The sequence below is a fragment of the Plutella xylostella genome, chromosome 4 (assembly GCF_932276165.1).
Source record: "Plutella xylostella chromosome 4, ilPluXylo3.1, whole genome shotgun sequence".
In the NCBI taxonomy this organism is placed as follows: Eukaryota; Metazoa; Arthropoda; class Insecta; order Lepidoptera; family Plutellidae; genus Plutella; species Plutella xylostella.
This window is the reverse complement of record NC_063984.1, coordinates 10,894,797-10,920,715: the sequence shown is the minus strand read 5'-3', so window position 1 is coordinate 10,920,715 and position 25,919 is coordinate 10,894,797. Positions and strand designations below refer to the sequence as shown.

The 25,919-nt window shown below is 36.4% G+C and overlaps 1 protein-coding gene across 1 annotated transcript in view; it reads right to left on the bottom strand.

Annotated features, from left to right (window-relative positions):
• Nucleotides 1-25,919, bottom strand: part of LOC119694537 (zinc finger protein ush) — a 149,529-nt gene that overhangs the window by 76,639 nt on the left and 46,971 nt on the right. The window lies entirely within an intron of this gene.

Below are 25,919 nucleotides of genomic sequence, written 5' to 3'. Positions count from 1 at the left end.
TTTTGCATCTGCATTACATTCATCGATAGAACAGAAAGCACCTAACTCCGTCTTTGTTTTCAAGAACAGCAGATGTTTTCACGAAGTTGAAGGCCCAAGGTTCACAAGCCATTTTCAATATCCTGCCCATAATGGAATGGGCTGGCTGTATACATCCGATAGTCCCTACATAGTTGTATCATATTCGATACAGATCTTCCGATACAACGGTTACTGATACGTTATCTAGCACCCCCCTTCCTCTCTACCCCGTTACGTCATAGGTAGAGATAGCAGATAAAGCGGCTTTATACAACTAGAGAACATACTCATTAAAACAAATAAATAAAAGCAGTTAACAGTAAAAAGCAGACACAGAGATAAAAACTAAAAAATTCGAAGACGCGATGTCGGACTTAGGTATTTCCTGAAGTGAATTTCATAAGTGACTTTGATTTATAATTTATAAATCTTTAACTATATTCATATTTTTTATTTTTATCTTGACTATGTATTCTTGACCGTCATTTCACAGGCATACTTAATTACATTTTATCTCCACATTCGTAGATTTTGGTCGCGATAATTTAATGGTTTCCTGTTGCAATTACTTCATTTGTATGCGGACATGTTGATTGTATCATATTTAATATCGTTATCGTTTTAGTTCATCTAAATGATTGTCTGAATCCTGTGAGGCTTCTGTTATATTTTTTACATTAAACAAATCCGTGAGTCTGCTGTTAAAACTATTTAAAAAAAATAAGTAGTTACTTTTCATTTACTTGTCGCGATTATAAATTAAAAGTAAAGAATACAAAATAGGTTATAAAATAATGATGCTAAAAACATATATTTCCCAATAAACGTTATCAATCTGAATGTTTTTTTGCCAACCGTACATTATTGCATTTAGGCGCTGTACCGATGGCAGCCGCGATAATCTCGCGATCAAATTACCACCCGGTGTTGTGTTCGGCTCAGCTCGTGTCTCGGGTTCGATTCCCGGCCGGGGCTGATTGACGATGACGAGGCCGGTTGTTGCTGGGCCATTTAAAACGCCTTGTTACAGAGTTTACTTAAAAAAAATAACACATCACACAGATTATCGACCAGAGCACGAAGGTTGCCTGGAAGATATTATGGCCAGTTGTACACAATTTTAATGTACGTATCCTGGTAGATATCTAGGTAATTTATGTTTTAAAAAATATGTACCTACCTACTTTAGTGTACCTAGGCACACTTGATACTCCTAAGAGACAACATGAAAAATGGGAAAAAATATATATTATTATCATATAATATCGTATTGGATATCGACTGCTTCTTCGGTTTTCAAAACTGAAAATTATCTGTATATAACTTGTTTACATTTATTTCAATCACTTGGCAAGCTACAAATTAGTAACTTTATTGAGCATAGCGAGACATGATGTACCGTCGATGTTTCACCCATCCGCTCACAACTCACATCACAACAAACTTTTACGAAAAATCCGCCATTTTTCTCCAGCACCAAAAGAGCACAACCGTGAACTATGACCCGTAGCTCTTCGTGCCCTGCAAGACGGCTCATATTGCATTGTGGAGCTAATTGGATAGATCCGTATCGCGGCTGGCCGATAAAATGGAATAGATAACATTCTGTAGTGACTTATTAAGGTCGTTCCCAGAATAATATTAGATGTGGCGATACGCGCGCGGACCGCGTGTGTGTAGCGACAGCAACGAAAGGGTTACTTGGGGGATCATCGTCAAGTTTTTTTTTGTTCACTCCAAGTCCAAACCATATTTACTGGGTACCATGTCCGGTTCGGGAGAGTGCCCTAAGTTTTTACTGCTTGTTTAAATTTGTGCGGATAAGCCTGTACCCTACAATCTACAATTTGATACGTGTCCTAATAGTCATAGTAAATTAAAGTGACTAAATACCTAAATAACAAAGAACATAATAAAAAAAATGCAATAAGTAATAAAAACTTTTTTTTACAAAAAACTCTTACACCTCCTGCCGTTGCCAACGGTCCCTGGGTATCGGAGATCTGTGCAGCATATCGCGTTGTGTAGTTTTTGCGAAATTGGTCGCTCCCGATCAGGGCCGGATCCGCGGCAACAATCGGATACCTCCATCTTACGTCGCTCAGATTTACGTGCCAACTCTAATTTACTGCCCTAACTTTACATGCATGGTTTACGTGTGTTTTTTTGGAGTTACATGAAAGTAATTACTTGTAACATCGTCCAGAATGGAGTCTGCAGGTGGGAACAGAACATTAAGTTAACCAATTATCTACATAGGAGTGGGGGTGGAAATGTAGAGATCAATGGGTTTACGACCACCAAACGAGCGACGTTGCTTATGGTTTGTTAATTTGTTGATGTGTTGGTAGTACATAGCTATCGTGGAGACAAGGGACGCGTGGGAAAAGAGGATTAGAAGAAGAAGAATAGTTTATCTGCATTGTTGGGTGATATTTGGACAGGCTGAATGAGACAGAGACTGGGTTACTGGCTAAGGGTATTTAACCCTAATGAAGGTCTTCAGTTGAGACTCCAGTAAAAATGGATTAAAGATGATTTTTTTAAAGTCATCGTGAGATTTATTTATTAGAGGGCAGAAAGTTATTATGGAATCAATGTAAAGACACATGTTGATGTTATTATGAAAGTTTCCTCTAAATATTTCTTTCATCTTTGCAAAAAAACACTGGCAATATAAATTCTAAGTATAATTGATACAATTACCTATCCATTGACCACAGGGATCATCATCGTCCAGTGAATCATTTGAGATGTATATTGATGATGTGATGAATGTGTCACCTACTATCTTTGAGAACTCGGGTTGTTCCCATTTGATGATTTTATTAGTTTTCCTTCCCTGTTTTGACAGCATTATTAGTAATTTTGATAAAAAATTGTCAATTCCTAGAATTACTAATGTACAGTTTTAGAATATGGCAAAAGTCTTTCCCTAATAGCAATAAGTTCATTGTGGTAAAATACAAAGATAAAATAGGATAAAAAATATACAATCAGGTTTTTTCTTTTGTTTAAAAATAATTAACGGTACCTGGGTGAATTTCCCGCGGCCAAAAATTGCGTGGCATCAATGAAATCGGTACTAAAAAACCAAGTTATAATTTTCTAATATTTTTTTCGGGTTAAGTGAAATAGTTATCTATGTGTAGCACTAAATATTGTATTAAAAGGATTAATGGATATTTAAAAAAAAAAGATTAAACCTCCAAATCTTTCATTGCCGTGTCTGTCCCCACGTCACCACGTTTTGTATTATTCTTCATTGATGAAAAAATATTGAGTATTGATAGTTAAACTTAGTTTCATTTGATACATTAATAGTTTAAGTATTGTCACGGAATACATTTATTGAAATATATAAAGAATATAACGAACGGTAAGTGAAAATTCATGTGTCCCAGAACTTCTGTTCATCGCCGTGTCCTAAACATGATCAAGGATATTGTTTTACCTATGAACTTGGGTGCCCCCCTCAGTACGCTAATCGTTTCTTACAAGTGTCGCCTAACTGCTCGACGTGGAAGGAGGTACATCGGTGCCCGCGTTTTTGCGCTATAGTGAAAATCAGTAAAAATTTTGGGGACTGGACATTTTTTCTTTCATTGCCGTGGATAGATATAACTTCTCTAAAATTAAGTTTGTCTTCTAGAGTAAGCATTCCAAAGAAAGCATTTTGAAAATATTTACCTTATAAAGTGTTTATTTCTTCGAATAGTTAATACTTTTTTAGTTATTTATATTTAATGCCTTGGTTTTCATCGCCATGCTTTCATTTCCGTGGCTTCCGTGGCCAATATTTGCTATGGCAATGAAAAAAAAGCCACGGCAATGAAAAAAATTTCATTGCCATGTCTTGTAAAATAATGTGTATTCATTGCCGTGGTTAGGTTATTCATTTCCGTGGCCAGGTTATTCATTTCCGTGACTTATGTTTTCATCGCCGTGGTATGGATGATTAGGCAAAGTAACATATTATCTTTACCATCTTTTACCTGTAATACAGGTAATACCGATCACTGACATATTACCTACAGGACTAGTCAAATTACCTCTTTTTGCAGTGCGTTAAAACGGGTGCGTATCGCGATGTATAAAAACGAAATATATAATATTACATTAATAATAACAATCACAACATAAATTATAATGAACGTTATGTATAAATAAGATCGGTGGTAGCTCAGTCGGGTAAGCGCCCGCTTCCCACGCCAGTGATGCGGGTGCGAATTCCGGCGCTGACATGTACCAATGTGTTCCTTTGAATTTAAATACAATGTACACCATCGCTCTTACGGTGAAGGAAAACATCGTGATGAATCCTGCATATCTACCTATTGATTTAGCACATCTAGATAATATGTGAACCCACCAACCCCCTGTGGACCAGCGTGGTGGGAAATGGTCCAAGCTTAGAAAGGCAGCTTAGACCTTGGAATAGAATATTCACATTGCACAAAGGTCCCATTCGAGAGAGCCAGGTGCAGGTACTTACACCTCCCACAGATAGTAGAATAGAATATAATAGAACATACATCTCTGCAGGAACTCAGCTGGATGCTAAGTGGCTTTAATGCTCTTTGCAACGTGTAGGCCTCCGTATGATCTTGGGCAAGACAAAAGTCATGTAGAATGTTCACATAAAACCGGAGCCGGTGATCGTTCGTGAGACAACTATGAAGTTGTGCAATAATATGACTACCGGAGGCAGACTATTCGGCTAGGCAGAAGCATAGAATAACGAGACTAGCACTTGTAGGTTTTTGTTAATCTATGGCAGAAGTAACTTCGACAAGGAAGCTGAAAGGCGCATCCAACAGTCTTCAACCATTGCGCCCTGCCAGTTATGAAATATGGTGCAGAGACGTGGACAATGATGGTGGGACTGGTCCACCGATTTAAAGTCACTCAGCGTGCTATGGAGAGAGCTATGCTTGGGGTTTCTCTAATGGATGGTACCTATCAGAAAAGAGGTTATACGTCAGAGGACTAAGGTTATCAACATAGCTGTTAAAATATGCAAGCTTAGGCAGGTAGCCGGTAGTGGCTGGATTCGGAAGACCGAGGACCGAGTGTTGTGGCGCTCCTTGGGAGAGGCCTATGTCCAGCATTGGATGATTATAGGCTGATGATGATAACATGTACATTTCATATTATTATACCAATTAAAATATATTATGATTTAGCATAAAGTTGATAAAATATTCTATCATATCACATAATCTGTGTTAAATTACACAACACCATCAAAGCCTCTAGCACCACAACCTAAAGATAGGTGCGATGACGAGAAAAGCGAGCAGGAGCGGTTAAGTGTACATGTTCATCAAAAGCGAAGCGGGGCTACATGGGGAGACGCTCTATGTTTAGGTTTTGGTGCAAGGAGTTTTAACTGCGTTATTATTATTGGCGCTATGTAGGGGGACGCTTAGCTGACCAACATGTGCACCTAACCGCACCTATCTTTATATTTTAGTGCTAGGTGTTTAGCCGGTGTTGTGTAATTCTGCACAGATTATGTCATATTATAGTATATTTTATGAATTTTACATAAAATGAACAGTATACAAATTGGATATTATACCTTATGAAAATATAGATGTTATAGGTAAGGTTTGTGAACGTTATTAGTGTGAAATGAAACATTTTGTTTTATACTTCGCAATACGGACCCCACAATGTATACAGTTCTTTCATTGCCGTGGAAGTTTGTTTCATTGCCGTGGGCCTTTGTTTCATTGCCGTGGACGCTTGTTTCATTGCCGTGAACGCATGTTTCATCGCCGTGGCACGAAATTTTTAATCACCCGTATCTCGTTAAGTTTTTAACTTATCTGCTACCCATTTAGTAAGAACACTAACATTAACAAAAACTTTAATAAAAGCTTTTTTCTAATATAAAAAACCTTAAGATAAAAAAGTCCACGGAAATGAAGATTTTTTAGGACCTGTTGAAATCCACCCACCTGCTTGAATTTTCCACTGATGGAAATAAATACCTAGTTCCTACAGCACCACATAAAAACTATGATAGAAAATAAGGCTTACTTAGTACTAAAATATAATATTGCATTGATTTATAATCGTTTAAACGAAAATTAAAATTAAAACTTTCTGTAAAATATCATTGGTTCATAATCGATGAAACATGGCAACACTGAAACCATAGAGCAAGTAGACGAGCCGGCATGGCACAAGGAAGCCGAGAAGGTGACACACTCGCTCGATTAACTCCTTTGTACACCTCACAACGGACGGAGAAAAATGGCCGACACATATCGGACTTCGATACTATTTATTCAAATATAGGATCAGTTTAAATACAACACATGTTATAATGCCTCCCTGTTAGATTGAATGGATAGGGAGATAAATTATTGTCTTTTGGAGTTTAATTCGGTGTAAGTATTGTTTGTTTATTAGCTTGAAATATGCGTGCACCGTGCAGTAGAGCTTTGCTAATCCGAAAGCGAAAAATACTGGCCTATCTGGCCTAGGCAGATTGTCGTCTGAAATATTTTCTCATACATGTTTTCTACATTATTCGAACAAGCAGGGTTCTAGATTAGCAGAGATATTTTTTTATCTCGTTTACATTATGCTGATTTGAAGTGCCCCATCTGATACCAATTCTCTGTAAACAGTTTACACTGATTGTTTCAAGTCTTCAGCTGCTGCTCTAGGTGTTTAGTAATAAGCTCCACTGTATCCAGCAGGCTTCTTTCATGTGTCCAGCAGACCTCGTGCAGGGACCAGGGTGCTACCGCGCTGGGTGGCCGCGGAGGCACATTTGTCAAGCCGCCCGCTACCACGATACGCCTTTGTACTACGATACTACAGAGTAGCTAAATTCAGTGGTGTAAGGTGAAGATTATGTAATGGGAGGGTAATTGTAGGGTATCTGAAATCATTGTTTGACATTGCTAACATATTTTTTTCTGCATTCAGATTCAGAATCGACATTTGTTTCGGAATAATCAAATTTTAACAAAATTTTATACAACTACCAACCTCAGAATCATTATTTTATAAATTCACTCTCCCCGATCCAAAGGTTGCCTGGTAGAGATTGCTTTACGCAAAAAGGCTGACTCTCTATTTAATTTTTAAGACATATAAATTGGTATTTTTTGTTCTTGGTGAAAATAAAGTGTGGTCTTTGTTTAAAATACTGGCTTACTAGCTTCTTGCTAGTTTGCTATCCTAATAAAATTTAAAACCTATCTTCTGATTAGTTCATTCCTCGTCAGTACCCTGTGCCGGCAGATCAGAATCGCCGGACCACAACAATGGCCGTGGTGTTTATCCTTTTTAAGAGTTTAACACATTTATTATTCTGTTATATTAATACAAAGGTTGTGCTATCTCGCATCTGTAGTGTAAGTATTAAGTTTCCTGTTATAGTTAAGTACAGATGTTTGTCATGTTTTTAGGGTTCCGTAGCCAAAATGGCAAAAACGGTGTAGCATGTGACGTATTACGATGCATTCCATAAATATTTGTAATACTATCTCTGACTATCTCTAAACAACATACGTCACAAGTCGCATACCTTCTATTTAATAGATAGCCAAACTAGACTTTATTGACATGTCTACGTAATAGCGCATTCCAGAATCTTCATATAAATATGTTACTATTTTACTGAATAAAGAGAGTTTACTACAGTTAGACACGACGCGTTATTCATTTCACTACTCCAAGCGCCCAACATCTCATGGCGACCGCGACAGCCGGCCTGCCTCTTCGCGGCAGTGCCGGTTGCACTCGAACATAAAAGTACGCGTTATGTGTCGGAATAAATAAATTAAAATAAAATCCTTTAAAAAAAAAAATTTTTGGAGTGCGTGTTAAAAGTTAATATAAATAAATAGCATAATTGGATGGCGCCTGGAGTCTGGAGCAGTACAATAAAATGGAGCTGACGGCTGGTGATGGAGCTGGAGACAGACGGAGCAGGGAGACTGGTCTGATGGCTGATGTGAATCAGCGTGATGCGTTGACAACGTATGCGAGCAGTGCAGTGATGTCATCGTCAAAGTGTAACGTGATGAGTGCAGTGCGTAAAGTAAAAAAGTGAAGTGAAAACTTGCCATGGGGCCATGGGTCATCCTTAATATGACGAAAGTTAAGTAAATAGTTCGTTAATGTAATGTAGGTTTTAGGTTTTTTTTTTATTCTACTTAATAGATGTATTAATTTTTTATTTTTTTTTAAGTAGTCTCACTTATGTTTTTTTTTAAAGAAATTTATTGGATCTTTAAGGTATTAATTTTAATAATTAGATATATTTTAGAAACGATTGTTGACGACAACGACGGCACAAAATATATTAACAAAAATATTTAATAGCATTTAATAATCACGAGGGGCTTAAAAACCGTAAAAACAGTTTACATTTACACTAATATAGACAAGAAAATATATGTATATTGATTATTTATCAATATTTAAAGAATTATAAATACAAGGATGAAGGCATAATAACTCAATAAAGAGTGGTGGACTCTCTTTCTGATCATGGTGTGATCGAGCATCCACTGTGTAGAAATTTTCCACGAAAGTAAAGAAATATTAAATATGAAAATGAAAATGAAAATATCTATCTATATAAATAATAGTGCAAAGGTACACAACGCGCAATGGACGCTATAAATATAAGCGTAGTATAGTATAGACGTACACGCATAATAAGCATGGTGTAAATGATACATGCAAATATACAAATAAAAAAAATACTTAAATAATGAGTAAAATACAACGTCGCAGAGACGATTACCGCGCCTAGAAATATCTAGTGACAACAAAAAAATGCAAATATGCTTATTTGCTATCGATTATGACAAAAGCTCAACTCAAGAAAAAATCTCATAGAGCCAAGGAAAAATACTACTATTGATTCAAGGGTATCTAAATTGTGATTTTAATAATATAGATACCTACTTAAAAATCGATCAATTTGCCGGAATTGACATTTATTTTCATGATTAATTATGAAAAAAAAAAACATATTTATGAGACAAGATGCGATTATTTGCCTAAACTGCAGATTTTGTTACTCAATCTTAATTCCAGATCATGTCTGAAACGAGCTTCCTTCGTGAGGGAATTAGATATATTTTGTGACACTAAATAAAGGAATAGTGTGGGTACCTATATTACGCACTAAAGAAAATGATGATAAAATAAAATGAATTATAATAATATAAAAACACAATTACTGACTATAAGTTCAATGATAAAAGACATACGTGGCCGTAGTGTATCTACGTGTAGTCAACGTAAACATATAAAATACCTAATGTGAATGATAAATACTTACTGAAAAATATCTATGAGTGGTAATTATATACCAGATATATGAAGACTTAGTAATGACAACTTTTAATGTAATACTGTATTTTGATTAATAAGTCGTCAACAATGCGTTTCCAATATTTAATAATATGTTAAAAATTCAAATGGTACCCAGTATTGAGAAATTGCTGTTTGTATAATTTCATTGATCAGTTTAACTTTGAATTATTAAAATTTACTGGTATCATAATTATTGTTGCAATAGGAGAGTGTCATCAATAAATTCCAACGTATCATATTTCATCTTGATCTTGCCTGTTGTATCTAAGTTAAATGAAAACATAATCCATATTTGGATGTAGGAATCAAAGGTCAAGTACAACGCTCCATTATGTTATAAAATATAAACATGTAACCATTAGAAATAAGAATATTTAACCGAAATGTAATCTTAAGAACATTATGTTATGTAACCCTAAACCATGTAATCTATATAACTATAATTGAATATGTAATCTTTTACTATGTTATGAAATCTACTTATAATTTCAATTTCTTTATTTGGTATTGTGTAATTTTCAAAAATATTTGCAATATTTTTTCTCAAAATTAGGGGGGTGGTGTAGCATGTGACGTATTACGATGCATTCCATAAATATTTGTAATACTATCTCTGACTATCTCTAAACAACATACGTCACAAGTCGCATACCTTCTATTTAATAGATAGCCAAACTAGACTTTATTGACATGTCTACGTAATAGCGCATTCCAGAATCTTCATATAAATATGTTACTATTTTACTGAATAAAGAGAGTTCTATACAGTTAGACACGACGCGTTATTCATTTCACTACTCCAAGCGCCCAACATCTCAACGGAACCCTTATAGTTTCGTCATGTCCGTCTGTCCGTCTGTCCGTCTGTCCGTCTGTCACAGCCGATTTACTCGGAAACTATAAGTACTACAGTGATGAAATTTGATGGGAATATGTGTTGTATGAACCGCTACAAAAATATGATACTAAATAGTAAAAAAAAGAATTGGGGGTGGGGCCCCCCATACATGTAACTGAGGGATGAAATTTTTTTTTTCGATGTACATACCCGTGTGGGGTATCAATGGAAAGGTCTTTTAAAATGATATAAAGTTTTCTAAAAAACATTTTTCTTAAAGTGAACGGTTTTTGAGATATCAGCTCTCAAAGTCGTAAAAAGTATGTCCCCCCCCCTCTATTTTTATAACTACGGGGTATAAAATTCTAAAAAAAATAGAGGTGATGCATGCTAATTAACTCTTTCAACGATTTTTGGTTTGATCAAAGTATCTCTTATAGTTTTTGAGATAGGTTGATTTAACTGTAATTTTGCTGCTACGGAACCCTTTGTGCGCGAGCCCGACTCGCACTTGGCCGGTTTTTTTTGGTGTTTGATTTGGAAAATTATGTTTGAAGATGTTTATTTTATACGGAGATAACATTGAAATTGTATTGCTTATCAATAAAGATCGGATATTCGGATGCCTCAATAGATAGATCCACCAGGATAGATACCTACTTATTAAATGTATAATATATACTATTAATAGTAAGTTTAAAAAAGGTAGGACGTGAACGTATGTATGTATCTTCAGAAAGCTATCAAATATCAGTATATGGTTTCTGGCCTATGTACTTCTTCTTCTTCTTGGCGTCCTATGACCCCCCCGTGGGGCAAAGGGCAGACACAACGGTTCTCCATCTCTGTCTGTCGATGGCAGCGAGCTTCACCTCGGACCACGTCATCTCCGCGTCCTGCATCTCCGCACCGGCCTTTGTACTAATAATTTTAATTTCCTAACAAAATAAAGCTATTCTAACAAATAAAGCTCAATATGTGTAGTTACATAGCTAAGTTACACACTCGTATATCTTAAGTTCTTACGTACGCACACTATGTAGCTAAGATCTTCAATCTTGATCCTACAACGCATCTCCATAATAATTTTCCGTCTAGAACAGACTTATATTAACAACTTACGAACAAGATGGAGTATGTGTGCAAAAGAAACGTCTCGACAAATAACACCCCACTTACAGTCGTAGAGCGCTTACTTTGTATTAGTTCGGTTACAAGATTTGTGACCTTATTCATTGGTACAATTGTTGTCACTATGTTGAACTATAAACTATTTATGTAAACAAAATGCGGGCAGTTTTTTTTGCTTTGCTTTGCAGTTTTCTATCTATCTTTCTATCTTGTTTGCACATTGTTAATCTAAGACCACAGAGGTTAATAAAAAGATAAGTTTTTTCTAAGTGGTCACACCGATTTGTTGCCGTATTGTATTCCATATAACGACTCATGTGCCTCTTTGTGCTCGATCGATAATATTGTTCGCTGCTCGCGAGATCGTTATCCGATGTAAGGACACATCTGGGTGGTTCCTTATAAATTGAATTTAATATTATTGCTTGTATGAGTCAGTTAATAAAGGTCACTTTTACTAAACGCTAAACGTGTTTAAAATTGTATTTAAATCATTTTTTTTTTACATTTGTAAAGACATTTAACGGTTAGCGTATGGTTATATTCCACCTAAGTCGCATAAGATATGAACGGGTAGTAGAGTAGAGGTGATTCACAAGACAGCCACCCCAATTTTTCCCCGCTTTTCGCTTTATGTTTGTACTCACGTGACACTCTTTCGGCTTAGTGTACCATCCAGCTCGTAGGACCAGGAAATGTTATGGAAAGGAATGAGAAGTGAAAACTTAACTTGCAGGATAGGTAGGTGCGGCGTGCATGTGAGTGACGTGGTGATAATCGACGCTCAGATCGGTCAGACAGTGCTTCGACGGCAAAAGGATGGGATGCTTTGCAGAGAATGGCAAGCCGGAGTGCCGAAGACGTCCACCTACACGAAGAAGACCCTCTGAATCCAAAAATGGATATATCCAGTGTACTTTTGCAACATCATGTAGAATCTGGAGGTGCAAGTTTTAGGTCAGGACACCTTGATTTTGTAAAAAACATACATAGGTAAGTCGGTAAAGGATAGGTCACCTTTCCCTCAGGTACACTTGTAGCTCCTCTTTATTGCAGCTATATTATAACCCTTACGCAACTGGAATTAAGAGGTCCCAAAGTCCAAAGTGTTGTAGCTAACCTCTAGCCCCCACTGTACCACCATCACACGGCGCGACTTTTATCGCCCGATCTCTTATCGCTATCACCGGCCTTATCGCGGGGCTGAAAGCTTTTTGTGGATTAAAAAATAAATTGTGTTTGTAGGTTGTGAGTTGTGAATAACTGGGCAGATATAGGTTACTACCTGTTCCCGCGCGCTTCGCTTCGCCTTAAAAAGTTTTCCCGTGGGAATTCCGGGATAAAAAGTAGCCTATGTTCTTTCCCAGGGTCTAGACCGTATGTATACCAAATTTCATTCAAATCCGTTCAGTAGTTTTGGCATGAAAGAGTAACAGACAGACAGACAGACAGACACAGTTACTTTCGCATTTATAATATTAGTTAGGATTGTGGTGTGAGAATAGAATTGTTAGTGACAAAGCGTTTGTAAAAAAAAAATCTTTAGTTTAAATTAAATAATAAGAGGCTAGGCACCTGTACTGCAAGTAAATTATGAAGTTTTCTTGAAAGATGTAATAGTGAATCTTAGTTTGACCTTAACGCATTTACGGGTTTACCATAAAACCAAACATACGTTCAACGAATTTTAAGCGATGTCAAACATCACTTGTATGAATTCGCAAAATTTATATTTTAAGAGGTAATTTCAGTAAAAAAAGCTACAGACCTACATTTTTACTGTTTCCTCAAGATATTAAACACGGCCAAATACATGAGTGTAATAATTATAAATTAATGATATGCATATACTTTATTCATTAATCACTTCACATCGTTTTGATTTCCTACAACATTCACTAAGCAGCCTCCGCTACCTGGCTATCGCTATGCTCTCTTGTCGTATCTATCTCTATCGCAGTGTGATAAGGACAAAAACTCTCATACCCGAAGCGTATAAAGCTGATAGGGCGGCGCCGGCGCACCCTGCCTGGGGATTAGCAGGGTTACTGTTGACTCTAATTTTAATAAATTCTAATTTAAAGTTTGCATTGTTTTAAATACAAAATGATAATTTTCCAAGCTCTTTCATATGTGAACATTAGAATACATACATCAGTCCACCTTTTGTACACTTATATGTCATATTTGTGCAATAAAGTATTAAATTAATAAACATGCTTTTAGTAATTTTATTGCTTTTTGTGTATCCCGATCGAAAGAAAGATTGTCATTCGTTAGTCAAGTGAAAAGTAACCCTAGAAGAGACATAGCCAGGGATAAAATCTGATAAGCAGAATGGGTAACTGGGATTAGATAACTCGCGTCTCGGATTGAGTGTGTGACGTTTTATAATGGAATACTAATGCTTATGAATAGAACAAAATTATGAGGATTTTATATGAATAGTAAATTAAATATACTATCCACCCTACAATATGTCGGTATAAATAATGGGTTTTAATTAATTTCGCTATACATAAACATTATTATTTCCTATGAACATACGATGATACGAGTAACGTGCATTCCATAAACAACAAAACGTAAGTTTTTTGGCAACGACATCGATATATTCAGCTAATGCTGAGCCGGGCATATTTATGTCTTCGCATGCCACGATGAGCTTTCATTTATATGCACTTGTATTTCCTTTGTATTTGTGTTAGAGACACGGGCGGAGGGCGGTGCGAAATCGCTTTCTCTATATTGTCTTCAGTAGATCTAAGTACTCGTATCAATTCATCATTCATTTCATTTTAAATCACTGTAAAGTTGTGACTAAGACCCACTTGTTACGAGAAAAATTATAATTCAAATAACTGCCACTGAAATATAAATTATAACTACCGCTCTCGTCAAAAGTGTAGTAGTAAGTTACGTAATATGGGGGTTTATCAACAAGTAGGTAGTTGAAATTGATATTATGCAGTTTCAGTGGCAATAGTTAACGAAAAATTCAAATAACAATAATTGATATTTTCAATATATTTTATAACCTCTTTCTAAACCTCAAATTAAAATAAAGAAACCTAATATTATATTCCATTTGTTTTATTCCTAAAGTTTAACCCCCAAATTCATACAGGTTTTTGACACTCTACATTAGGCATAAAATTAACGTTGTGATATATGAACTTCAACTTTTTGACTGACGTTAAGAGTCGAAACTCGTGTGTTTCGAAGTGAATTTTAACCTTGTTGTAAATTTACAATACGGTCTATGAATTTGAGGGTTAAACTCGTGGGGGAATCCCGCACCCGCTCCGCCCCGCCGTCCGTGGCATCGCCATTAGAGCTATTTCCGAGATCGCAGTATTGGCCGGTCGTTTCGTGAACTGCCACATTTTTCGCTTTAAACGTGGCAAATTACACACATATGTAATGCCGGCCGGGTATTAGGGTATTAACATTTTTATGGCCAATATTTTTGTGCAACTGCAACTTGGCAATTGATGGCGGGCATTTTCAAATGAGAATAATTTTAAGTTTTTCCTGCAACATGGGTTTTCAGCGGACTGCTACTTTGAACGGAACATTCAAAAATAAATAATACACTACATTAGAATGAAATATTATGTTTGTTTCGTTAGAAATATACATTTCTGGCGAGGCAATTTTTTATTGCAGAAGAATCGTATATGTAATGTATATTGTTCAATCAAATAAAACATAGCAAAAATATCCTACTTAGTAGATGTCTGGATATTTATTAGCCTATCACAGAAAAGGCTGAGCCAATTTTTATGCAATTAACCATGCGGGAAGCTAAACTTAGACTAGTTTTTATCTCGGAATTCCCACTTTTCATGTAAAGGGTTTCCACCTATACATGAAAAGCAAAGCTCACGGGAAAAGCTAGTTCTAGTTTCATATATTTAAGTATCGCACGGTGTCCCGTGTGTCCCCACACCTACAACAATGGCGGCCACGATAAGCCAGCTTATAAATAATTGGCCGACGATAACTTTAATTAGGTTCCCTCCACGATATCGCGATATCTCACGGCAATAAGGACGATAGTGCGCTGGCAATCGTTTTTTAATAAGGTGCCGGTTAATTAGGAATGATATCTAGAAGTTGATAGTAGGTAAATATGCAAATTTTAAATAGCTGTTGAAAAAAGGTGGTTCTAAATTTGGCATCGATAAGCTATGGCATCATGAGGATCACATCATGCTCATGATATTATTATGTATTAAATACGAGTCACATTAAGGGCCCGTACAGGGTGACGTGCCGCGCCAATTCTGGGTTTTCAATGCTCTTCACACAGCACACGCAGTGACACGCACACATGTAAGTTTGCACAGTGGGTCGATAAACTTTTACTCGCCAACTTTATTGACAATTATGTTCAAGTACATTTTGGGTGATTTTAGGGTAAGTAAGTATAATTCTCTTAATCTCTCTAATTATAAGGCACTTACTTACACTGGTAGGCACCAGGAAAGAGTAGAAATTAATAGGGGTGCCACTTTACTCTATACTCGTAACCCGATTAGCTTTCTCAAACAAATGTGGTATTTACTTGTAGAAAGGTAACTACAAGTATTAAAGTGTAGATAATAAGTTTCGGGCATCCTCCAGCCAACTGAACCCCGACGACAAAGCAAAGTAAATACATAGTGTCGCAAAAGGGCTATACTAAGCCAAAAGGGGATGACTCAAGGGGTCATTCTGAACAACTTTTGTTCTGCGCGATTTGCAAATTCGCGAAAAAAAATATTCGTTTTCCATGGTAAAAAGTCCCATGTCCAACAAAGTTTCTATGAAAAAGGTTTTTTTTTGTTAATTTCCAAAACTCGTAGAGCAAAAGTTCAGAATGACCTTCTGTCTTACTCCTTTTTACCCGACTGCCGAAGGAGGAGGGTAATGTTTTTTGATTGTATGTATGTATGTTTGTCTGTTTCTTTGTTCCCTCCTGTAGCCTAAACGGCTTGATAGATTTTGATGTATGAGGTATTGTTAGAAGCGTATTGATGGCGCGATGATTATAGGCTATGTGACGTTCTATCGTTTGTTTTTTTGTGGCTACTGTCTATAGAAGAAATTCCGTCATTGACAATTTTACGTTACGAATTTATTTTTATTTATTTTATTTTTATTTTTACATTTTCGTGGAGAACCAACAGCATTTTGTTAATAAATACTTAATTATTACTTATGAACACATAACAACTTGATGCCATTAACAGAATGAACTTAGTAAACCCAGTAAACCTAACACATCCAGAGGAAAAATAAAATCTCTTTCTCTCTCTCTGAAAAACATACTTAATAGCCTAAACTCGATGCTTTTAGCTATTAACATCTTTGAAATAAAATTGAGCCACCACCGTGTTACTGCCCTCATCAGATCCTCACGAGACCACACCTCAACCAGCACCAAGAGACTGTATTTTTGATCCCTAACCTAATGTTCGTGCGTATTGTCATCACTTAGATCCATTCGCTATATTCCTGCTCCTCATCAGACCTTTACGAGACTGTAATGTCACGAGAATATTGCACACTATCTAATTTAATTTAATGTATTGAATATACTGGAAGAATTATGCTTCCTCAATTTCAAATCAAATTATGTTGGTGTCATAAAAGTTGAAAAAGTGCAATGACAACCAATGTGCAGTGATTTTGTATTTGTACACGATAAGATCGCGAGCTGTCAGTGCTGCCTAAACCGACGTGACCCTTCTTTGGAGGCCAGCGGCCAACTGAGTCAAACGTCACTTGTGTTTATGATTTTATAACACAGAAAGCCGCCATAGATATTTGTATGAAGATTTGAGGGAAAAAAATTGCTCTAGTTTGGGATTAATTTACACAAAATAAGTTTGTGTTTATTAAAAAACAAGGTATTTAGCGCCTAGTCCAAGCCTTTAACTTTATAATATGATAAAAATCATATGAAAATTCTTAATAATTACGACACAGTTGTTACAATACGGGAGTGTGATTTTCTGGTTTTTCGTCATATTCTGAATTTTATTTACAGTTATCCATAATCATTTACTTGAATTCAAATCATTCAGCACCTAGCTAGACTCTTCGGCTACCTGTGTGATTTTTTTCAAGGCTGTAGAGCATCATTTACTACATAATTCTATGACAATGCCAACCCTCGATTCCCTATTGCCGACCCTTAATGACAACCATTGTACGAATGAATGAATGAATAAAGTCACAAATCATCTAAATTCTTACCAAACTAATTCAAAATAAGTGGTAAAAGTGAGGTATTATTGTATAATGGTCAAGAAGTTTCTTTTGCACTGACACTCCATCTTGATCATAATATATTGTTAATCTAAGTAACCAGTAGAGAAATAAAGGTATTTTATTAACTGTTCATAAATAATCCTACAATTCCGCAGAAAATCCGCACTGTACATTACGGAGTTAGAAGGGGGTGAGAGGGTGTGAGGCGCGGGGCGCGGGGGGGTTGACCATTGAGTCTCTTATCTCATCTGTTTGACGAATTTGGCTTCGTCTACGCTACGATTACTCACTGGCTTATGTAATACTAGTGTTCCCGCGAGCTTGGCTTCGCCTTAAAAAGTTTTCCCGTGGGAATTCCGGGATAAAAAGTAGCCTATGTTCTTTCCCAGGGTCTAGACCGTATGTATACCAAATTTCATTCGAATCCGTTCAGTAGTTTTGGCGTGAAAGAGTAACAGACAGACAGACAGACACAGTTACTTTCGCATTTTTAATATTAGTCAGGTTTTCGGTTAAAAACGGAAACCGTGAGAATTCTACGTTTAATTTAGAATTATTTAGTAAATAAACTCGTACGAGTATAATGCCAATCTCATCCATCAACTCGCCACATTAAATGCAAATCGTCATATACAGGCTGTTGCTAACTATTTTTAAAGTGGTAAGTCGAAATAGCATCACTCAGGGGCTCATTGTGGACAACTTTTCTTCTACGACTACTGGGTATTCATGAAAAAAATATGGCTTATATGACTCTTCATATATGTATCTAATAATTTCACCAAGAAATGTTGTTAATTATGACATCCTCCTGACATCGTAGCGTTCGTCGATAGAGTCACAATCGCGAGGCGGTGGAGGCGAGCAGTGCGGTTATCAGCTCAGTTCCTTATCAGTCGCCGCCCGCCCCACGCCGCCCAGGGGGCTATTCGAGCCTGGGCGGATTAAAGTCGCATGGAAATGACGAATGAGATGTTTTCTTTTTTCATTATGTACCTGTATGTTGGTTCTAAACTGGAATTAATATTAAGAATGCAGAAACTCCTTATAAACTTATGAAATATACAGGGTGTTGCAAAAAGGGTATACTAAGCCGAAACTTACGTGTGTAGCATGTTATAATTATCTAAACCCTAAAAAAAACATTGTCTACAGTAAAAAGACATGTAACCAACATAGTTTCTATAACGTCAGTCCATTATTTTTACCATAACAATTTAAATTAATCGTTACAAAACTAGTGTTTCAGTAACATTGACCTTTCAACGATAACATCACTGATAAAATTCCGCCCTATACAGTGCTTTTACAGCTTCACTGGCGCTATTTCATGACAGATAGCGCTATCGTTATCGCCGCCCGCCCAGCGCAAATCGTGACTGATGCTTATCAGCCGCGTTCAAGGGCGGTGTTTTGACTTATCAGCTGTAGCGAGATGGATGGGGAGAGGGGGGTATGGGGGGACGGGGGAAGGAGGTTTGTTTCTAGCCTTTGAGGCTGATTTGGTTTTGGAAAATATTGTTAATTTACCAAAATTTATAAAATGAAGTAGGGTGTAGTTTCTAATTGATTTATAGACCTACTAAAGAAGCTAGCTGATATTTTTGGATGTCGTTTTTTGTCTACATGATGATCTTCTGTATTATAGATCCATCATAGTTTCTAGATGTCGTTTAATAGGTATAGACATTTCCATAAAATAAAAATCACCGTATTTTTAGGTAATCCCGTTATACAAATGAAATGAAATTGTAAAGCTTAACTTTCAACAATAACTTAGATGGTTACTTACTCTTTGCATGTGCAATCAGCTGGCAAAATCTGGCAAAAACTTACCTGCAAGAAAAAAAATACAATTAAAATGCATATAAGGTTGCGACCTGCGACTGACCTATAAAATATTCATTAAAATTGTTATAAAGATCTATAAAGTATAGGTTGATCACTTTTTCATAATCAACTAGTTTGAGAGCTTCGAAATGCTTAGATTTTTTTTGTAGTAAAGAAGCTGGTAATGATGTACCAACATGCTTACGTAGATAACTGGTAAAACTTAATTATAGTAAGGATATTATATTTTTTCGCCATTTCTTTCCTCCTTAATGACGGGGCCTCTGTGAAATGGTGGTAAAGTAATATTATATTATGACAGTGGACAAATAATTGCAAAATTTTACGTCCAATAAACAATATTTCATTTCATTTCATACACTCGCGAGCAATAAAAAAAAGCCACGTACACATACAAAATACCAAATTAGCCATTACCAAATGCCCCTAGTTTTGTACAAACTGACAGACGTTTGACAAACGACTAAATACGTGTGAAATTCCAAACTCAAAAAACTCGAACTCAAAATTTTTTATTCATCGTAAAAATATAAAATTTGCTGATGAACGTCAATTTTTACAAACTACTCTCCGTTCGGATAAGGGGGCTCTTTCTGTTTCCACCTACGAATATCAAATAGTAGGTAGGTAGGTAGCTTCATAATTTATATAAGTACTTAAGTATTTTTTTTCGTTTTTGTTTCAGCTTCATGTCGCTATTGCGGCGCTGTAATCGCAGTCTGAGAATTTTCAGTCAAGTTACAGAATTTCAGTGCAAAAAAGCCTGCGCTTATGGAAATGCCGTACTTTATCAGTTGATCTAGCTTAGACCTAGGTCATGCGACTCGGGCTCATAAATATGCTTTTAAATACACATATTTACATAAAATTCACCCATGTATTGTTACTTTTAATCTAAAATCTGTTATTAACGAGTGCTTCAGTACATAAAATCGTATACGTTTAGTGCCGGTTTCACGATATCTGGATAAAGGTTATCTGAGTAATAAAAATCATATCGTCATTATCTACAACATAATTTTAGAGTGTCGGTCGGATTGACTTTTATCCCACAGATAACCTTTATCCAGGCTCTTAGTGAAACTTGTGGCTAATTACGTAGAAAATGTTTAGATACTAATAGGGGGTCTAGTACAGAAAACTATAAAAGTTTACGTTTTCTCGCATACTAAGTGGTGTCTTTTGCGTAAACTATCATGCAACGTTTGACAGATATAATGTATACAGATGACAGGAGAAAACGTAAACTTATTTAGTTTTCAAAAATAGCAAATCCCGTACGAGAGGCCCTGGTATTGCCTCCTTATCTCATTGAGTTGATAACAAACTCTACAGCTAGCTTTAGGAAAGCCCTCTGAGAGGAAAGAGATTTTATTTCATATTTTTCAGAAGTTAATTTACATCCCCCAAGTTCAGTTCCAAAAAGCATACCGAAAAAGAAAAACTAGTGACCGGCCACGTATAACGGGTTTAAAGGTTTCGACTCATCGATAAGGGCGGGAGTACTATCGGAGAAACATAAGAGAAACTGTAAAAGCATCCTGTACTAGAGTCCGCGCCACCACTGACGTCTTACGGCAAAATCGGGAACTAACCTTGCCTGTCATAGTATCTATCATTTACAACAGAGTACTTAAACTGTGCAAATATATTGATGGATACATAATATAAAATATGTATCATCATCATCAGCCTATGTCAACCCACTGCAGGGTATAGGCCTCCTCCATGTTATGCCAAGTCCCAATGTATATTATAACATATTTATGTGCCTAACATGAAATATATAAAATAATAGCACCGAAGAACTTAGTAGGTACCTACAAATATCGGGATCGAATCCGGGACCTTCGGCATAGTAGTCAGGATCGGTAACCACTCGTCGTATTCGGTATTCGGTCGTGTCAAGAGTCAAAATGGTCATGCAAGCTGAAGTGGCAGTGGGCTGGTCATATCTGCCGAAGAACCGATAACCGTTGGGGTAGACGAGTTCTCGAGTGGAGACCACGAACAGGCAAACGCAGCGTGGGACGCCCTCCTGCCCGCTGGACTGACGACCTTAGGCGGGTGGCGGGTAGTGGTTGGATGAGGAAGGCCGAGGACCGAGTGTTGTGGCGCTCCTTGGGAGAGGCCTATGTCCAGCAGTGGATGATTATTGGCTGATGATGATGATTATGATGAAGAGTCAAAAGTGTCAAGAATGTAACTTTAACATACATTACGTATATACAAGCACGTGGTATCTGCCCCCCACAGTCCCCGCGTATCGCTGGTTGGCGCGGGCACCTATTCCGGATCTGGGAAAAACGTGAAAAGTGACCGCGACCGAGATAAGCGCGTTGGCTCGCGCACGATACGCCAGGGCCGCCACTAGAATAGGGGCTCTTCGATAAACATTGCGAAAATATTGCCCCGTGTGTGTAACGTCATAGTTTTTAACCGACCTCGATAAAAGGAGGAGGTTCTCTTTTTTATCTACATAAATAATATAACTAACGGAAATTTCTGTCAGTTAAAGACCAATTTTCTAATTCTTTTTTTGTAAGTAATAACTAGCCAATCCATTAAAAAGAAGCCATGTTTCAGTTATTTTATTATTATTAAGTAAGTAAAGTAAGTTAGTAATAATGAAATTATTAAAACTATTTTTGTAACTGTTTACCAAAAAACCACACCGTTCTGTGGCCTTAAGACTAATGATAAAATAATATGTAAAATGCCTAATCAAACTGTTCAATTTGTACCACACTCTCTGACAAACTAATTCGATTCAATTCTATGACATTAAATAAATCTCATAATTTTTGTTTATAACAATTTAATAATAATTTAATTTAATTGCTTACTTTATAATTGTAAATTAAGTAACAATGAATGTTAAATGTAAATTTTGATGTTTATTATGTTAAATGTAAAATGTAAATTTTGATGTATTATGTATAACTATGGGACCTGTGCCTGAAATAAAATGATTTTATTTTATTTTTTATTTATTTTTATTTTATTTATTAAAAACTTCGCTGAAAAGGTAAGTAGGATAGGATATCTTATTAGACAAAAATTTAACCCAAACAGCGTTTACTGTGTCCATTATATTATTGGTTTTTGGTATACATATTTGATGACTGCAAAGGAAAACCAACTTCTGCACTTACCAGACATAAGGAAACGTCAAAAATGCAATAACATAGTGGAAGCTCTAATAGTACCGAAGTACCTACCAATTTAATAAATTCCATATACCTCAAGTGACAACCCTGACGCCGTGCCCATAGTATATCGGTCACGCAGCGATACGGGCCGAATGCACGCGTTTTTATGCGCCACCGGCATCGAACCCCGACCCGCGGTCATTCACACTGCACCAAGTCTTCACGTATATGGTAATTACGTGACAATTTATGCGTGAGTGGAGCGTTACCGTAATCTTGGGTGGCGAAGTTGATTTAAGAATAGTAGTAGTGTGGAGGGGGTTTCATAATTTACACACATATACAGCTTGTAAATATATCTAAACTGAAAAAGGTGCCTGCACGAGTGTTTGATAATTTGTCGAAAGCTGTTAAAGCTTACGTTTTCTAGCATACAAAGTGAAGCCTCTGGTGGAAACTATCGTGAAACTTTTTACAGATAATGTATGCAGTAGGTCTAGTACAGGTTTGATAGATTGACGAAAACTATAAAAGTTTACGTTTTCTCGCATACAAAGTGGCGCCTCTAATGGAAACTATCATAAAACTTTTGACAGATAATGTATACGATACTGTCTTATACTATGGGGAAACGGTACCAATATAAATAGAACATTCATACTCCAAAAGCGATGTATAAGAGCAATTGCAAATGCAAAACCGACCGACTCATGTAAACCCTTATTTATAAAATATGGCCTACTATCACTTCCTAGCTTATACATAATATATGAAGGTGTTTGCTTTGTTTTAAAACATAAAGACTTATTTACAAAAAAAGGTCAATTTCTGAGTTTCAACACTAGGTACCCAAATAACCTGGTGCTGCCGGCCGGTAAGACTGCATTGCATGGCAAAAATTGTCACTATATGCTAACTTGCATGTTCAATAAGTTACCTGCTAGATTTAAGACAATGAGATGGAACATGTTTGTCAGGGAAGTAAAAAAATGGCTATGTAGTAAATGTTTCTACACCGTCCAAGAATTTATAAATGGAAAACATGACTCATCATAATTATAAGTATAGTACTGTGTGTTTCTTGTAAACCTTAATAAATATAAGTGTGTAATGAATGTAATTTAACTAATATTTTAATTTGTAATGTTGCATGTCTAAATTTGACAGAATGTGCTGTACTTTCAGTATGATTATTATGTCTCAATGATTTTCACTGATTATTGTAAACCAGCTTATTGTGACCACATTCTTTGCAATAAATGATTTTGATTTGATTTGATTTGCAGATGACAGGAGAAAACGTAAACTTTTTATAGTCCCGTACTAGACGCCCAGATGACAGAAGAAAACCTAAACTTGTTTCGTTTTCGTAAATCGCTAAACTCGTACAAGACTCGGCTCACCCTAGGTTTGAAGGTCCCATTTTTTGGATTCTCTAGTGTTTGTCACCGAAACGCCAACAAGAAAGCGATTGGATTAAAAATTATTACAGCGAATAAAAAACATCATTTATACACCAACACCAATAGGGTACACAAGATGAGAGTGGATGTAAAAACGGACTATAAACTTCAATATAAATCACAACAGAATGACCGCTCGAAAAACTTATCCGGTCGCCGTCTAGGCCTCGGGGGCGGGCGGGGGCACAGCGCAGCGCGGGGCAGTGGGGGCACTGCACGATAGAACACTTATTTTAACATCGAGAAGATAAACAAAATTAACAATTTGTAAGTTTAATGAGAGTACAATAGCCGATATTATAACTTAAAGCGATCTCTGCATGTACAACGATAGGATATGAGTTTCTCATCATGAAGTGTTGCAGGGGGTTGCAAAAGTTATATAATAGTAAGCCGAAAGGGGTGTCTCAGGGGATCATTCTTAACAACTTAGGTTTAGGCTTACTATAGGGTAGAAATATACTGTAGAGCAGAGATTCGATATTTCGTTATTATACAAAAAAATATGTTGGTAATTATAATTAGGTATTATTATCAGAAGTGTTATTTATATCAATTTGAATATGTTTAATAGAAGCTGGCTTTGCTCACAAAAATTAAAACTTCATAATCATAAGTCACATAAATTTTGATGTTACCATAATTATTGTAATGTGTTTTTTGTACATTACTTATCTATCCGTATCAAAAAATTAAGTTTTTTTTAAATCTCACCGCAAAAAATCGTCTCTACAGATAACTCAAACATACCACTGAACCGCTAGCGTGCTGTGTCAAAGAGGAAGGGGTAGCGGGGTGAGGTCGGGGGAGGTGGAGGCGGTCTTATCTCCGACTTGCAGATTGAATATATTTCATGTGTGAGCTTCATGTAGTAGGGAAACTCTTGAAGTTTTTATTAGCCTCAGATCCTGTGATAGTGTGAGTGTGTTTGTGTATGTGTGTGTCATGTGTGTGAGATCAGCTGTTTTATTGTGAAAACTGACAATAGTTCATTATTGTAGCTGCAAGAGGTGTAGATTGCATGTGGCTTTGTGTAATTAATTAAGTTGGAAATAATTAACGTAGTTGTGAACGTAGATATATAAATTGCTTAAAATAAATCACTGCGAAGTATGTAGGTTTTTATTGTGCGATGATATTGATAAAATATATATATTATAGCTACTAAAACAAAGAGAAAATTAGATTTTTTGGGAAAACTTTTGTTACGTTGCAACTTTTGTGAAAATGTTTTAGCTGAAACAGAACAAATAACGATAAACTACTAGTGTATGTACTACTAAGTGTAGTATTGCAACAAAACGCTAAAATGCTATTGATTTCTATAGTCACAGCCCCAATTACTACATCCGACATCCTAATTTCAGTTTCTAGAAGAGCATCATAAAGTTAGATAATAGTTTAACAAATATTTATCAGATAATAGACCTTGTAATCAGATTATAGAAACAAAAACGAAAATGGTTTTTACATCAAATGAAAGAGCTCCGATACGCACACAAACCACAAACTTAACATACTCTTTTTTATGTACGTACACTTAAAAATCCACCTAACTTCATACTTGTCTCACAACGGGCGAATAAACAAACAGCTACTGGCAACTGGCAACCCTGGCAAGTAGGATGGCGAAAATTATTATTATTCGCAGTATCAGGGTGCGATGCTATCGCGCGTTATCGCGCGGCGGCAAGCGACGCGCCCCGCGCCCCCCTCCCCGCGCGCAGTCGTAGGGGTGCCACTGGGACGATGTCGATAGTTGAAGACGAGTAGTCTAAAGGTACTTTAGACTTGTGACTTTCATCAGGCATGTTAGATTTTTTCAGATAAACATGCTTCGTAAAA